Below are 17,253 nucleotides of genomic sequence, written 5' to 3'. Positions count from 1 at the left end.
TGGTATGCTTTTTGTAATTCATACGCCTGTGTTCCACACAGTTTATGAATATTTGTCACATTTTTTCCAGTCTTTTTTCTCTTTGCTCTAAGTTTTGGAACTTTTTTTGACATATCCTCCAGTTCAAAGATCCTTTCTTCAGCCATGTCTAGTCTACTAAAGAGACCATCAAAGGCATCTTCAGATCTGTGGTGGTGTTTTTGGTATCTAGTATTTTCTTTTTTATGTTTTCTTAAAATTTTCATCTCTATGATTTTAAAGTAAACATTTTGGTGGATAATTTTAGGTTCAAAGAAAAATTTTAAAGAGATTGTAGAGAACTGTCAGATATCCCTTAGTAAGTTTCTGTTTGTTCTAATGTTGTCATCTTATGTCACCATATTTCATTTGTCAAAACTGAGTGGCCAGCATTCATGCATTTCAGACTATGTTCAGTCTCTGTTCAGTCTTCCCACTAATGTCCGTTTCTGTTCTAACATCCAAGCCAGAGTATTATCAAATGTAGTCATCACATCTCCTTTTCTCATTATGTCCTATATGGCTTCTTAGCCATTCCTTGTTTCTCATGATCTTGACAAATTTGAAAGGTGCTGATGGTATATTTTGTAGTAGCTTCTCGATTGGGGGTTTGCCTGATGTTTTTCTCATGAAAAGACTATGTTTGGGTTTCAGGGAAGAATACCACAGAGGTGAGGTGTCCTTTTCATTTAATCATGTTAGGGAGTAATGATACTCAATAACATCCTTGAGGATGCTAACCTTCATAATTTTCTTAGAGAAATTATAGCAAAGCCTTTAGGTAATTTTTTAAAAGGATTTTATTTATTTACCTTTAGAGGGGAAGGGAAGGAGAGAGGGGGAGAAATATCAATGTATGGTTGCTTCTGGTGCACCCCTTGCTGGGAACTGGCCCCTGCTGGGAACTGGCCTGCAACCCACGAATGTGCCCTGACTGGGAATTGAACCACGATCGTCTGGTTCACAGGCCTGCACTCAATAGGTAATTTTTTAATGAATTCTATAACATTCTTCTATGATTTCAGTGTCATTACTATTGCTATGACTATCAAAAGCACAAATCCAATTTAGCCCACTGTTATTGTTATAAGTGTTATATGCACAATCAACTGATCCACCAATTGATTTTGGAGCTCAACCCTGCAGTGTGGTATATCAATTTATAATCACTCAGCACTTCTAAACTGCATGGTTGGCCAGACCTTGCATGTGATGCAGTTGCAATAAAGGTACACAGCATTTGTGCTTCCTTAGTGCCTCAATATGGGTGCTGCATTAATGCACAGCCTGGTCCTTACATGTCCAACTATGCATGGTCAGCAACCCTCCCACCCTCAGCCCTTCAGACTATAGGTTTCACCCTTGATATGTTAGAAAAGCATAAAATTGGTCTTTAGTGAAACTTATATCTCTCATTTCCAGGATCTCTTTTTTCCCCTAAGATGCTTCTTATATTTTAACCTTCTGTCACCCAGACCCAATGAGCTTTCTTTGTGGAAAACCAATTAGGCACTCTTTCCAATTTCAAAGTGCCTAATATCAATCATTTATTCAGTCCCATTTGAAACCAGGGTTTATTTCTCAAAAAAAAGTTTGTTTTAAGCTATATCTCAAACTGGAAAGTGAGACTACTTTAAGCCCCACGCAGAAGATGAGCATTTTAGGAAAACAAGGAGTGTTGTAGCTCGCCCGTAGTCATCGTTACGCATGGCCATGCTGGGTGATTTTGTGTAGGAAGATTGATGAAGAGCTCTGGTCTCTCTCAGGCACCTGGATCTCCTGTGAGAGCCTACTAGTGGTCCCTTGGGTATTAAGGGTCCTGGAGTAGCATGGAATCCAAGGCCACATTGGACTCCTGTACCCATAGGCCTCACCTGCTACACAGTTTCCTTCTTGCCACTGTGTCTTGCTGGCTGTGACCTCTCAGTGACCCCAATCTTGGCCTTCGAAAGCTCTCTGATCTGTTGAGTCTCAGGCTTCCTAAGAAGCTCAGTACATGAACCATGCCAGAATTCATAGATGTTTGCTCTCCAGAGTCAGTGGGAAGCCTGAATGATAAACAATGTGCTTGGTTTATTTTCCCAGTAGTACCTACTCTTTTTTATTTTCTGTTTACCATGCTGGTCATCATGGTATGTTAGTCGTCTCCAGGTCAACTTGCCTTCTTAGTCTATAGATTGCACCCTTGTATAGATGCAATAGCTTACCCTAGAGTTGGTTACACACAAGTTGGCATATGGGTCACTCCCTGCAGGTCTCAGAGGGTCAGCGCTGCATACTTGCACAGCGTGGTCCAGTCACAGTTTATGAAACTCATGTTTAAAAAGTCCTTTGTTGTGGTTAGATCTAAGAATTTAGTTATGAAATGGACTTCTTTATGATTTCAACAACCCTTGGTACCTTGCCAAAATCTTCCTATAGCATTTTAATACTCCAAAATAATTTGCCTTGTTATTCAGGTATTGAAAAAAGAAGGTGTGTTTTTGGTTTTCAGAAGTATTAGTGAAATATCATTACCTAGGGCCAGAAGCGGACGCTTTTATTTATTATACAGAGAAGGAAAAAGGGCTTAGCTAAATACAGGATTTCCTGGTTCCAAAGCATAGCATAAAATAATGTAGAATTAACGGGAATATGAGATATTTTACAGCCAAATTCATAGCACCATTATTTACAGTAACCAAAAGATGGAAGTACCTCAGGTGTCCATCAACAGCTGGGTCAATTTAAAAAACTATAGTCTATCCATACAATGGAATATAATTTAAACTTACAGAGGAAGGAAATTCTGATATATATATTACAACATAGATGAATTTGAGGACATTATGCTGAGTGAAATAAACCAGTTACAAGGGACAAATATTACTGATTCCATATATATGAGGTCCTTAGGATAATCAGATTTATAGAAGCAGAAAGCAGGATGTGGTTGACAGGGCCTGGGGGAAGGGAATGAGAATTTAGTGTTTAATGGGAAGCGAGTTTCAATTTTGCAAGATGAAAATCTTCTAGAGCTGGAGGGTGGCTGGTGATGGTCTTACAACAATGTGAATATACCTAATACCACCAAACTGTATGCTTACTAATTAAAATAGAGGTGAGGACAGAAGGAAGATGCCATTCTTGGGCTAGGATAAGACTAAAGATTAGATTGTAGGAAAAGAGAAAAGAAACAATGTTTTGAAGATCTGTGTTACAGGTACTTCATCAGTTTATAAGACATGAGTCTGAAAGAGCAAGCAGTATGGTTCTGGAACAGTCTCTGAATCAAGTGCAGTTACTTGGGTGAATAGGTCAGGACCCTGTCATAAGACAGGTGAAAGGGAAAAACACAGTTACAATATTTTATCTAGCATCAAATGAGATGTGGAAGAAAGAAAACGAAGTGTACCAAAAGGGTGATGTCAGTCAAAAGGCAACCTGGTGCAGAATTTCAGGATTCTAACCAGGCCTCAGAGACATGGCATATTGGTATGTAAAAAGACAGGCTCGGATTTATGTGGAAGGGCATGTAGACTATGGTGAATACATAGATAAAAAATGTGAGGCAACAAGCAACAATAATTATAGGTAATAACATATTTCTGAGTGACCAGACAAAAGAAAAGGCAGAGAATGGCCCATTCTCTTTCAGCCAGTATTTGGTAGTCTCATTTCTAACTCATGTGTAGTCTTTACAGTTTCTAAGGATAAGAATTAAAGTATTCTTTTATATGAAAAATACTTAAAATAGAAAATTTTATATATTTTTATAACAATATTTAAAAAGTAAATAATTTAAATAAATTGAACAGGAAAAATACTGCAAAATTAAACTTATTAGCAGAAAATGTTGCTATCATCTAATAAACTGAGAAGACAGAGCTGAAAGGATAATCACTCCCAGGGGCCTCTGCTTCTGGCTGGGGCTGCAGCCCAAAACCCATCTAGGTGGCATGGTTGAAAGCCTGGGTTGCTCACAAACGTGACATGTCCCAACACAGCAACGACTCAGCTAACCCATGGTATACATTCAGTTCAGAATCTGCCTATGGATAGCTTTTAGTACAAAGAGAGTTGTGGGCTTGCAACAGTCATTACAGGACCAGATGCATTTAAACTGGCCTCAAGAGACAGAGGCCATAGTGAAAGAGCTGGGGATGAATTTCTTATGTGTCTATCATCTGAAAGTTCCCTCACCCTGTTCTCCTGCCTGTGGAGAGCAGGATCAATACAATGGCATTGGTCCAGTCAAGATAAAATATGACAGCGACCAGAGGGGAGAGCAGAGGGAATTTCAGGGGAAAAGGGGGAAGGATTTACAGGAACTAGTATAAAGGACACATGGACAACAACTAAGGGGGGTGGAAATGGGAGGGATGTGGGGAGCACAAGGGGGTGGGCTTGGATGGGAGTAAAAGACAGAAAACTACTTGAACAATAATTAAATTTAAAAAGAGATAGCATAAAATATATAACACAAAGTGGAGTAGCTCATGTCAACCAAGATGGCTTCCAGTCAACCATAAAACTTTGGTTCAAGAGGGAACCTACCTAGGTCACATTAGAGACATCTGTCAAGGAGACACACTTAAAACATATGCACACATGACCAGAACAGCCATGTCTGAAGAGCAAGACCACCCATAGGTAGGCTCCTGGGGAAAGTTCCCACTTGTCCTCAGGGGTACCAAGACTTTTATTAAGAGAACCAGAAGAGTGAAGTATACAACTTTCAAGGTATAACTTAGGCAGGTTCCAGACCACTAAGGTGGTCTGGAGATAGCTGGGCTCCATACACCAGAGTACTGCTCCATGCCATGCTGATCTCCCTTGGCATTGGCTGCCAGAGGCTCTGCCCTGCTGAATGGAGAACTTTGTCTGTCCTGTTGCCCACCTGGCTCCAGAAATTCTTTCTTGCAAGAAGCTGATGGCTCTCTTGCCTACTGTGCTGTCTCCTGCATCTGCTAACTGAAACTCTGGGACTCAGGTCATTATATGCCTCATTGACTGCTGTGTTTGTGTGTGTTATATTTCTCTTAGATTATTAGAGTAAGAGTAGGATATTAACATAGGTTGATGTTCTGTTTTTAGTGAACCTACACTCAATAAGGGTAAGTGAATAGCATAGTTACCTCATATGACTCTTTTCTAGTCCTTGGTGCTGGGTTGCTCAATAAGCAGCTATCAGAGCAGTTGCCCAGTTGACTAATAGAAAAGACTACATCACAAACATGCTCACAACACTGCCCTTCATGCGTGGCCCTCCAGCAATCACCATTCTGTGAGCTCATGGTCCCAGGGGAAAGACTATAAGTGGGGTCATCCCTGGCAGCAAAGCATAGGCCTACAGGGATGCTCAGAGGTCTGTCAGGTGCTGGCAGCCATCAGATGCCCATTCATAGTGAGTGAGAGTCATGTACTTGCTGGGTTTTTCATCAGCTGCTTCTGGAAATTCTTCTCTTAAGCTACAGATATATTTTTGAATATATATTTTCTTTGTTCCAGTGTATTAGTTGAATTCTAGTAGGAAAATTTTAATAACTCACTGGGCCACAATTCTTTTTACCACATGTGCAGAATAGCATTTTTTAAATTGCTGTTCAAGTACAGTTCTTTCCATTTTCCCCCACCACTCCCCACACCCCAGCCATCCCCACTTCCCACCCTTGATCCTACCCCCCTTTGGCTTTGTCCATGTGTCTTTTGTAGATGTTCCTGAAAACCTTTTCCCCCATTACCCCCTCCCACCTCCCCTCTGGTTACTGTCAGTTTGTTCTTAATTTCAATGTCTCTGGTAATATTTTGCTTGCTTGTTTATTTTGTTGATTAGGTTCCATATATAAATGAGATCATATAGTATTTCTCTTTCACTGCCTGGCTTATTCCACTTAGCATAATGCTCTCCAGTTCTATTCATGCTGTCGCAAAGGTTGAGAGCTTCTTCTTTCCTTATACTGCAAAGTATTCCATTGCTTAAATATACAAAAAGAAATGTACCATGTTTTTTTATCCATTCATTTTTTGATAGGCACTTATATGGCTTCCAACACTTAGCTATTGTAAATTGTGCTGCTATGAGCATTGGGGTGCATAGGTTCTTTGAATTTGGTGTTTCAGGATTCTTATAATATAATCCCAGCAGTGGAATTGCTGGGTCAAAAGGCAGTTTCATTTTTGTTTTCTGAGGAAAATCCATAGTTTTCCACAGTGGCTTCACCAGGCTGCATTCCCACCAAGAGTGCACTAGGATTCCCTTTTCTCCACATACTCTCCAGTATTTGTTGTTTGTTGACTTGTTTCTGATGGCCATTCTTACCAGTATGAAGTGGTATCTCGCTGTGGTTTTAATTTGCATCTCTCTGATGGCTAGTGATGCTGAGCATCTTTTCATATGTCTCTGGACAGAGTGGCATTCTGAGCATGCTGTACATGACAAGATCTGGCACCTTTAGACACCTACACACACCGATGAAAAAACCAGTTGTGATTTGCGGATATGGAACATCGTGAATCTCAGACTCACTTGTCTTACTTACAAACTGCTTGGTACATTCTGGACACCCAAACTTCCTTCTTCAGACTTCTGTTCACAAATACGGTGCCAGGAGAACCCAAGTCAGGATGCATGTCTATTAGTGGCCCTGTCACAGGATTGGTTGGGTTACTTTCTTTTCAAGTCTGCTAGTTTCACACTGAACCAAGTTGTCCTTTAAGCAGATGCTGAATCAAGTATCATTTAGTAAGGAAAGCTTATAACCAGTTGCTATAATGGACTTAATGGAGGATGGAGTTCATGGATGTTTGATAGACATAGTTAGGGGTGGATGCACAAATCAGAGAACTAGCAGCATGACCAAGGAAAGCAGTAGAATCAACCCTGAATATTTATAACTAAAAGATTGAAATAGAATGTCCCTCTCCTGACTCCACTTCCCTTGGCCCCTGGAGGTTATAGGGAAAAAATTAACTATTTTAAGTTGTTCTAGATAATACCTTGAGGGAAAGACACAGGTTCTAACTAAAAGAAATGTTAACAGACTTCAGGCCATCTTTTTACTCATTTTCCTCTTGAAACATACCTTTTAGGGTTAGTTCTGGGTTTGAACTGACCCAGTGGAGGCTTGTCAGTTTGGGCAAGCTGGACAGTTTAGGCAAGCAGTTGGTTCTTTCTGTCCTCTGTTGCCACTAAATCAAGATAATGTAGTTGTCTTTCAGGATGAACTTGAGATTTGGAAAAATTAAGATAAAATGTCTATAAATGAGATGCACTCAAATCATTTTTCTGACTCAGCTAATTCTTATTAGGTAATAATTTGGTATCTACTTTGGACCTGCCTCTGTGCTTGACAATTTCATATCATCACCTTTCAGGGTTAATGAGCCCCAAAAGTTTGCAGGAGAAGAGGGTACTACATCTGCACCAAGCAAGCTAGGAGACAGTTAACAATGCCTGCAACAAGCAGTTACAGCCCTTTTATATTTTGTTCATTTCTTGTTTTGTTTTGATCAGGATAATACCACCCAATCATTATAAATGAATTTGCTGCTTTGAACCAACTGAGACATGCAGCCCCTCTCAGCATGCTGACCAGCTGGTGGCCATGGTGGGATTGTCTTACAGTTCTAACCTGGCTTTGTCCCACTCATGGCTCAAAGTCTGCAGGCAGCTGTGACTGCCCTGGGCAGTCAGGGCAGTACCCTCTGTTCTAGGCAACTCTGTTTATCTTTCAGTTAATCAAAAGGGTAAGGGAAGCATTTCTGAAGGTTTTCTGGGTGGCAACCATCACCACTTAAGTTCTGTTCCCTGACAGATGTCGTTCAGCCCCACCTTACTGTCTTCAGACTATTGACTGATTGTCCTCAGGCTTGTGTTCACTCACATGTTTAGGTTATATGATATCTTTCAGTTTCTCCTCTCTGTGCAATTCACATGAGCATCAATACACATCCTGTGCAATCCTGGGAGGTGGATATGAGATCTGGGCCACATTCAAGGTGAAACCCAAAGTTGGAGTTTGTTCAGGTACAGTAACCCCACTGTCTCTCTCATCAGGGTCTCCTCCCTCATCACTATGAGCCAACAGGCTTGGATGACTCTCAAGGATGTTTTTATTTTAGGGCACACATATTATATGCCCCTGTTGGAACTTGAGACCTCAAGATCTAGCGAGGAAGATATTTGGTGGAAAGAAGGCTGTGTCAAGGCCCTTAATATCATTGTATATGATCTGGCAGCTCCTTTGAAATAAATTTGCACTTGATTGAGAATGCCACTTCCCACTCTTGGCATGTTTGGTGAAAAATGTCAAGAGATTCTATATCTGAAACATCTCCTACCAAAATTACATGGGTATTTATACCCTTACCTCTTGTCATGTCTTTTACAACAGCTTCCTAAGAGGTTCTCTGGGCAGATTCAGTTTTTTTAAACATGTCTCTAAACACAAAACTGAGGACTTTGTTTCCTCTTAAAATCCCTCTGTGGCTCCCTTTACAATAAATTCCAGACTTCTGAGTGGAGAAAACCAGACCCTTCTAGACTGGCTCAGCCTGTGTCTGCATCCCTCTTTCCTTCACATCCAGTGGGACCCCAAGCTCCACCTGGAGGGACTGCGTTGCTTCAACACTCCAGGCTCTGGCCCACATCTTTGTGCACCATGTTCCATAGTCTTAGATCACCCTGACTTCCTTCTAGTCCTTTGTCCAGGATGTTAATAAGCCCTGTCCTTGTCAGCCTTCTGTATACTCCTGCAGTTCCCTGTGCAGATTTCCACAACAGTCTTCATCCTAGTTCATGTATCAAAAGGAGATCCTCTGAGAAGATAAGGAGCTCAGTGAGGAAAGAAAACATGAGTTTTCATCTTTATTTCTCTGAAGCCTAACATAATATTGGCATATAAGACATATTGGTTTAATAAATGGAGTAAGAAGAAAAAGAAGAAAGGCAAGAAGGAATCAAGGGAGGGAGGGCAGAAGAGAAGGAAGGAGAAGGAAAGGGAAGGAAGAGATGGAAGAGGAGAGAGGAAGAGGAACAAAAAATATGATAGATGGCACAGGAATGGGAAAAAGTTGTTGGTATTATACCTGAAGCTACAATTTTCCTTGTCCTTAATAGTAGATTTTGGAGTGATTCTTTTGACACATTCTAGACCCAATATTTGATGTTTCCAGTTCTTACCCAAATGCAGACCAAGGCAAGCAAAGATACCATTTCAATTGCTGACCCAACTTAACAAATTAGTCACAGATTCTAGACAGGACCACAGATTTCTTTAATTTTAGAACCATTAAGTAAGATTGTTAGGATTGCCTACTGAACTTGGTTTTTATTTTTTTTTAATATGAATTTTATTTAGTTACTTTTCAAGTACATTTTTTTTAAATCTATTTCTCCCATCCCCCCCCACCCGGTCCCCCCCCCTCCCTTCCATTCCCCCCACCCCAGTCCTCATCTCTGTGTCTTTCATACTTGTTCCTCAAAATCCCTCCCCCTTTTTCCCCTTAAGTTCCCTTCCCTCTCCCCTCTGGTCGCTGCCCACTTGTTCTCTATTTCAGTGTCTTTGTTTTTGTTCTGTTTGCTTGTTTGTTTTATTCTTTAGCTTCCTGTCAAAGGTGAGATCATATGGTATTTGTCCTTCATTGCCTGGCCTATTTCACTCAGCATAATGCTTTACTGTTCCATCCATGTTGTTGCAAAAGGTAGTATAAGCCATGACACCATTAAAGTCCTAGAGGAGAACATTGGCAAGAAAATCTCAGATATTCCACGCAGCAACATTTTTACGGATATGTCCCCTAGAGCAAGGAATATAAAGGAAAGAATAAACAAATGGGATCTCATCAAAATAAAAAGCTTCTGCGGGGCTAAAGAAAACAGTATTAAATTAGCAAGACAACCAAATGTATGGGAAAACATATTTGCCAATGATACCTCAGACAAAGGTTTAATTTCCAAAATATACAAAGAACTTACACCACTCCACTCTAGGAAGACATTGAACCCAATTAAAAAATGGGAAAAGGACTTGAACAGACACTTCTCTAAAGAGGACATACAGAATATCCAGAGACACATGAAGAGATGCTCAATATCGTTAGCTATCAGAGAGATGCAAATTAAAACCACAATGAGATACCACTTTACACCAGTCAGGATGGCTATAATAGACAAAGCAACAAACAACAAATGTTGGAGAGGGTGTGGGGAAAAGGGGACCTTAGTTCACTGTTGGTGGGATTGCAGACTGGTACAACCATTATGGAAAACAGTATGGAATTTTCTCAGAAAAATAAAAATCGACCTGCCTTTTGACCCAGCAATTCCACTGCTAGGATTATACCCCAAGAATCCTAAAACATCAATTTCAAAGAACCTATGCACCACAATGTTCATAGCAGCACAATTTACAATAGCCAAGAGTTGGAAGCAACCTAGGTACCCATCAGTAAACGAATGGATCCAAAAATTGTGGTACATATACACAATGAAATTCTATGCAGCAGAGAGAAAGAATGAGCTTGGTTTTTAAATGAAATGATGCTAACATGCTCCAGTGTCTTCCAGATAATCACATCACTCTGACTGTGTTTAGAAAAGAAAGAAAATTAAAGGTTTGTGTTCAAAGAGTAAGAGCACATTCCTGCAAATCAACTCTAATTTGATGATCAGGCTACACCTGGGAAATGTTTTGGCAATGTTGGCATCTGCCCAGGAGAACAACCCCCTAAGGAGCTGTGGGTCTACATTTTGTGTTGACATATGTGACTGTGTCAGCTACATTGTCCTGTACCAAGTAACACTAATGGGTCAGCTGCACAACATTGTGAAATACATCACCTGTGACCACAGAAGGGTAAAATGGTTTAGCAGGATTGGCTTGGCAAACTTTATTGATAAAACCATATTGTGCAACATGGAGACTCTGTTCCTGTCTTCCACTCCCAGGAACAGTAGCCACATGAATGATCTAAGAGTGTGTAATGGCTGAAATAAGAGGGCAATGAGGAGGGGGGAGGTGCAGATTTGAAGCAAAGAGAGAGGTCACCTACTTAAGGCAGAATCTTTTAGAATCTTCAAGTAAATGAAGTGGTTAAAGAGAAAAATGGTATTACTGTGGGAAAGATATCCAGATGGGACTTTTTCTTTCTGTTCTCACAATTCCCATGGCATAGGTGACCACATTGTGCCAGTTTCCACTGTGATGGCCTTGTACAAACATGGTATGCCTAGACACATAAACCCAGAAGACTTACATGTTCATTTTTACCCAAAGGCTTTTCACAAGCTCTCAATACTAAAATAAAATGGAATATAATTTATTAAACTTAAATAAATCTAAAGAAAAATTAAATATATAACATTGAGGCTGTAGCCCAGCTTTCTGGAAACTTTTTGATTTCTTCTTTAATTTCATTCTTGACCCATTCGTTGTTTAATAGCATACCATTCAGTCTCCATGATATTGGGTTTTTTCCTTTGGGGTTGGTTTCCAATTTCAGTCCCTTATGGTCAGAGAAAATGCTTGGCATGATTTCACCTTTCTTGAATTTGTTGAGGCTCATTTTGTGTCCTATCATGTGGTCTATCTTTGAAAATGTTCTATGTGCATTTGAAAAGAATGTGTATTTAGCTTCTGTGGGATGAAGGGCTCTGTATATATCAGTTAAGTCCATTTCATCAAGGGTGTTGTTTAATGCCGCAATATCTTTGTTGATATTTTGTTTGGAAGATCTGTCCATTTTTGATAGTGGGGTGTTAAAATCCCCTACTATAATTGCGTTGCTGTCAATATCTTTCTTGAAGTCCTCTAAGATTTTCTTGATATATTTGGATGCCCCTATGTTTGGTGCATACATGTTTATAATGTTAATGTCTTCTTGGTGGATTCTTCCCCTGAGTATTATGAAGTGACCTTCTGGGTCTCTCTTTATGGCCCTTTTCTTGAAGTCTACTTTGTCTGATATGAGAATTGCTACCCCAGCTTTTTTTCTTGTCCGTTTGCTTGGAAGATTTGTTTCTAGCCTTTCACTTTTAGTCTGTGATGGTCTTTTGTCCTGAGGTGAGTGTCTTGTAGGCAGCATATGTGTGGGTCATGCTTTCTTATCCATGCAGCTATTCTGTGTCTTTTGATTGGAGCATTTAATCCATTTACATTTAAGGTTATTATTGATAGGTACTTATTTATTGCCATTTTTGTACCTGTGTTCCTCTCTGCCTCTCTCTTTTCCTTCCTTTCCTTAAAGTAGTCCTTTTAGTATTTCTTGTAGGGCTGGTTTGGTGGAAGCATATTCTTTTAGGCTCCTTTTGTGTTGGAAGCTCTTTATTTGGCCTTCTATCTTGATTGAGAGCCTTGCTGGGTAAAGTAGTCTTGGTTGTAGGCCTCTGGTTCTCATTACTTGGAATATTTCTTGCCATTCTCTTCTTGCTTGGAGTGTTTCATTGAGAAGTCAGTAGCTAACCTTATTGGGGCTTCCTTGTATGTTACTTCCTGTTTCTCTCTTGCTGCCTTTAAGATTCTGTCTTCGTGTTGGAATTTTGCCATTTTGATGATGATGTGTCTTGAAGTGGGCCTCCTTGGGTTCCTCTTGATTGGGACTCTCTGTGATTTCTGGATTTGTGTGACTTTTTCTCTCATCAAATTAGGGAAGTTTTCTCTCATTACTCTTTCAAATACGTTTTCTATTCCTTGTTCTTCTTCTTCTGCTTCTGATATTCCTGTTATTTATTATTACGTTTCATATTGTCTTGCATTTCTCTTAATCTGTCTTCATTCTTTCTGAGCCTCTTTTCCCTTTCCTGTTCTTTCTGAGAGATGCTTTCTACTTTGTCCTCCAACTCACTAATCCGATCTTCTGTCTCATTAACTTTACTTTTAATACTTTTAACTGTGTTCTTCAGTTCAGAAATTGTATTCTTCATTTCCTCTTGGCCCTTGCTAATAGTTTCCATTTTCTTTTTCATGTTGATATAGTCTGCGGTGAGATCATTGTAGCTCCCCTGTAGTTTCTGGTAGCTCATTGTGAGCTCTTTGAACTTCCTGATAACCAGTGCTTTGAATTCAATATCTGATAGTTGACTTGCCTCTATTTCATCTAACATTCTTTCTGAGGGTTCCTCCTTTCCTTTCATTTGGGGATTGTTTCTTTGTCTTCCCATTGTTTGTGAGACTCTTCTTGTTAGCCTCAGCTTCTTAGATTTATCTGTTTTGACTCCCTGGCTTTATAGTGTGAACTTTTGTGGTGGAATGCCTGTGAAATTCAGTGGTGCAGTCTCTTTCAGTTATACTGTCGTTCTCTGCTTCCACCTACTCACATATGCAGCAACTTGTGGCTTCTCTCCTACAGCGAAGTGCAATGTGTCTATCTGACTCTTCTGTTGGGAGGCCTCTTCTATGGGTCCAGCTCTGGTATTTTCATATTTTCAAGTTGTTTGTGTCTCTTGTGGGTAAAAGAAAGAAAAGACAAGGAAAGAAATAAAAGGAAGAAGAAAGGAAGGTAGGGGAATGGAGAAAAGAGTGATAAGTTTGGAAAGAAGGGAAGAAGGAATAGAACAGAAAATCCAAAAAAAGAGGACAAAGGTATCGAAAGATAAAAACAGTAATAAAATTTAAAAGAAATAACAGATTACTTTAAAAAAGCAAAAAGACAAAGAAAAGGAAAGGAAAAAGAAATGAAAATTAAAAAATAAAAAGAAAAGAATAGAATACAGTAAAATAAAATTTAACAGAAAGAAAAGAGAGAAACAACAACAACAAAAAGGAAAGGTTGCTTGTTGGATTCAAACTGGCCAAACTGGTTTTTCTGGCTGCATTTGGCTGAGGGTGGATTGTTGTGGTTTTTCTGCCAACCCTCTCTCAGGAGCCAGACCGTTGGTGCCTCTCCGGAGCTCCCTACAATGGGGAGCTAGGACTTCCTCTCAGAGCTCTTTTCCCAGGGGTTACTACTGTGGGTTGGGTTGCGGGGCACGTGGGTGCCTCTGCCGGCCAAGTTGCCTGGTTCCCAGTGCATCCAGCACAGACCTGCCCCCGTTCTGTGGGGAAGCTCCAGGTCCTCTGCCCAACCTCGGGTTGGCTGCCAGGCTGGCTGTGGTGCCGACCGACCGGGCAGTTGTGTCTATTGGATTCAGAACCCCACACTGTACCTATCAGATCTCCAGGGCTGGCAAGCACAGAGTCCTCAGCACCCTCTCTGTAAACTCTAACAAACAAGTCTCTCCTGGCACCCAACCTTGCTTGGCCAGAAAGGGAGGGAGTTGAGGATCTCAGCTCTTTCCCCAGGATCCCTCGGCAGGCCCGGAGCTTCCAGATAGTCTGAGGGAGATGAACTGAAAGCTGGGAGCCGATCTGAGGGCTGGGCGCCAGCTGAAAGCTGTACACACGCACGTCCAGGCGCGCTGCAGGTTGTGTACTGATCCCCCGAACTGTGTGCTGGCTGAAATCCCTTCTGCTCCTGTCTTTGTTTGGGTCCGTTGGCAGGCCCGGCCGAAAAATCCTAGGGAGGGAGCAGCTCAACTGGCGCAAGCATGCCCAGCAATTGCCCAGATAACACTGCTCACCGGTGCTGGCCCCCCAACCATGCACCAGCAGAAATCTCTTCAGCTCTTGTCTTTGTTTTGGGAGGCGGCAACCTCCACACGTATCCAAAATAGGGGTTTGCATGGGTCACTGGTTCAGAATGCTGGGCGCTCGTCAAGGGGCACTGCGCCGAGCACTAGTCCCCGGACAGTGCACCCCCCGAATTCCCTGCTGTTCCTCTCTTTGCTCTGTCCCTGAGACACTACTGTACTGCTGCTGTCTCCCTATTGTCTGGTTCCTCTGAGACCGTTGAGATTTCTGGTCTCAGAAATCTTATTTTCATACATGCTGGGCAACTGCTGGCTTGCTGACTTCTCCTCCGCCCACAGGTTTCTCTCCCTTGTGTACAAGGAACTGGAATCTGCTCCATCCTACTCCGTTGTCATCTCGTCTCCCCAGTTTTCTATCTTGGGCCTCAACTAAGTAACATCATGTCAATATGCTGCCCTCATGAAGACAAGCAAGATTCCCTAGCCATTATAATCCAGGACAAACCAAGAACTTGAAATGTAAAGTTACTTATAATGAAAGATTAAATGAATGAAAATTAAAGGTGACCATCAATGCCAGATGCATACCAAGTGATGCACACCAAAGATGTGCTTGCTTATGTAATGTATGAGTGAGCTCATGATGCTATAACAAATACCACAGACTAGGTGGCTTAAACAACAGAAATGTACTTATAGTTCTGGAGGCTGGGAAGTCCAAGATCAAGGTGCCAGCAAGGTAGGTTTCATTCTAAGGCCTCTTCTTTGGCTTATAGGAAGCTTCCATCTCACTGTGCCTCATGTGACTTCTTTTGTGTGAGCATGGAGAGAGGGAGAGAGAGAGACAGAGACAGAGAGAGAAAGAGAACTTCTGGTGTGTCTCTTCTTATGAGGACAGCAGCACTATTGGACCAGGTCCCCACCCTTATGACCTCATTTAACCTTAATTACATCTGTAAAGACCCATGGTCTACATACAGTCACACTGGAAATTTGGTTTCCAAGTATGAATGTGGGACACAAACATTCAGTCCATACATACAGGCACAGTCTGTGAGTGCTGTTCTGAAGTTATCTGATGATGGCCATCTGTGTGGTAGCATTCCATTCACAACTTATTCCTGGTATGTATTTCCAAAGAAAATCTTTCTTGTTTGGTAAAACCTTAGCATACAATGGGGTTTTTGGAAGACTATTGACTAAAGTTTGATTCCAGACCATTTTTTAAATTTGTAAAAAGTAATAGGGAAAATATTTAAGTGAACTCATGGCCTTCTTTGGAGATCCAGATTATAGGGCATAGATTGTGGACATGACTGTTCTACCTACTGGTGGTGTTGGGGAAGGGGGTGCTAAGGGGACTATCTGTCCACACACCACAGCACTGAGCCCTGTGACACTCAGCACTTCGTTATCCAGGTTCCATGTCCTCCACTTGTTCACTGTAACTGGACATTTCCCAGGCAAGGAAGGCTGAATGAGATCTGTGCTAGCTCACTCTATCGATATATCTTCAGGTCCTCATGCCTGTCTGCTTGGAAATATTTCCCCATGCTTCTTGGTTATTGCCATCGATATTATATTTTTCTGAAAGTGGAAACCCAGAGAAAGACATTCTGTCCTTTGGCAACATTTTATTCTTTTGTTTTGTTTCATAAACACTAGCTCTGCCAGGCATTAGCACACTGAAATCCTTATGGTGTGGCTGTGCCTGCTTGCCAGCCCCTGTATGTTCCCTAAACAGGAGGAAGGAGTCAGCTCCCATAACTTCCCTCCCACCTGGAAAGAAGGTTTAAATCAGCACTAACCCCCAGCACGAAAGAGAAATGGGATCATGTGACACAGGAGCCTCTCCTCTTAGCCAAGGTCCTGAACAGAAACGTAATAAGAATGTTTACACCTTTCTGGAAATAACATCCTGGAATGAAATCCAAGAAGGACCTGCAGTGCATTCTACAATATGGTACACTCCAAGATCATGAGCTGTTTCAAAACCATTGTGTAGCCTTTTGTGTTCTTAGGGCTATGATCTGATTAGGGGTGCAATGAGCAGCTTCAATAGAACACTGAAATTTTTTTAGATTTTATTTATTTATTTTTAGAGATGGGAGAAGGGAAGGATAAGGAGAGAAACAGCAATATACAGTCACCCCTCACACACCCACTACTGGTGACCTGGCTGCAACCCAGGCATACACCCTGATTGGGAATCAAACTGGCAACCCTTTGATTTGAAGGCTGGTGTTCAGTCTACTGAGCCACACCAGTCAGGGTGAATAATGGGTTTTTTTCTTCCTCCAAGGTAGTTTTGTGTACAGATTATTTCTAAGGCACATACCCATCATGAAAGCCTGCTTTGCTGTACTTCCCAATGGTCATCCTAAAACCCTGCCATGGGCTGGCACCACCGGTGCTTCCATGCTACATCCTTCTGCCCATTTAAGCCAGTAAAACCTGCAATAGTCACAAAAACATGTAAAGAAACATAAATCATTGGGAGGTACTTAAAAGAATAAAAAACTTTCATAAAACTGTGCATAATATAACTCAGTTCTTATTATATTTAGTTATAAAAATGTCCACAATTAAGCACAGACCTCTCATTATTTGGGTCTATGTATTGAGTAAATGCATTATCCACAGATCTTTGAAAATTTGCAAAGAATTCATGTCGAAGATTTTCTTAA

At 41.1% G+C, this 17,253-nt stretch overlaps 1 pseudogene; it reads left to right on the top strand.

Moving 5' to 3' along the window:
• The first annotated feature begins 3,196 nt into the window (after positions 1–3,196).
• On the top strand, positions 3,197–3,692 carry LOC119035631 (single-stranded DNA-binding protein, mitochondrial-like; annotated as a pseudogene).
• Positions 3,693–17,253: the final 13,561 nt, after the last annotated feature.

This window comes from Artibeus jamaicensis, unplaced genomic scaffold (assembly GCF_021234435.1).
Source record: "Artibeus jamaicensis isolate MK-2021 breed Jamaican fruit bat unplaced genomic scaffold, CSHL_Jam_final contig_264, whole genome shotgun sequence".
Taxonomy (NCBI): Eukaryota; Metazoa; Chordata; class Mammalia; order Chiroptera; family Phyllostomidae; genus Artibeus; species Artibeus jamaicensis.
Note: the sequence above shows the minus strand (reverse complement) of the source record. Positions and strands in the feature narration are given on the sequence as shown.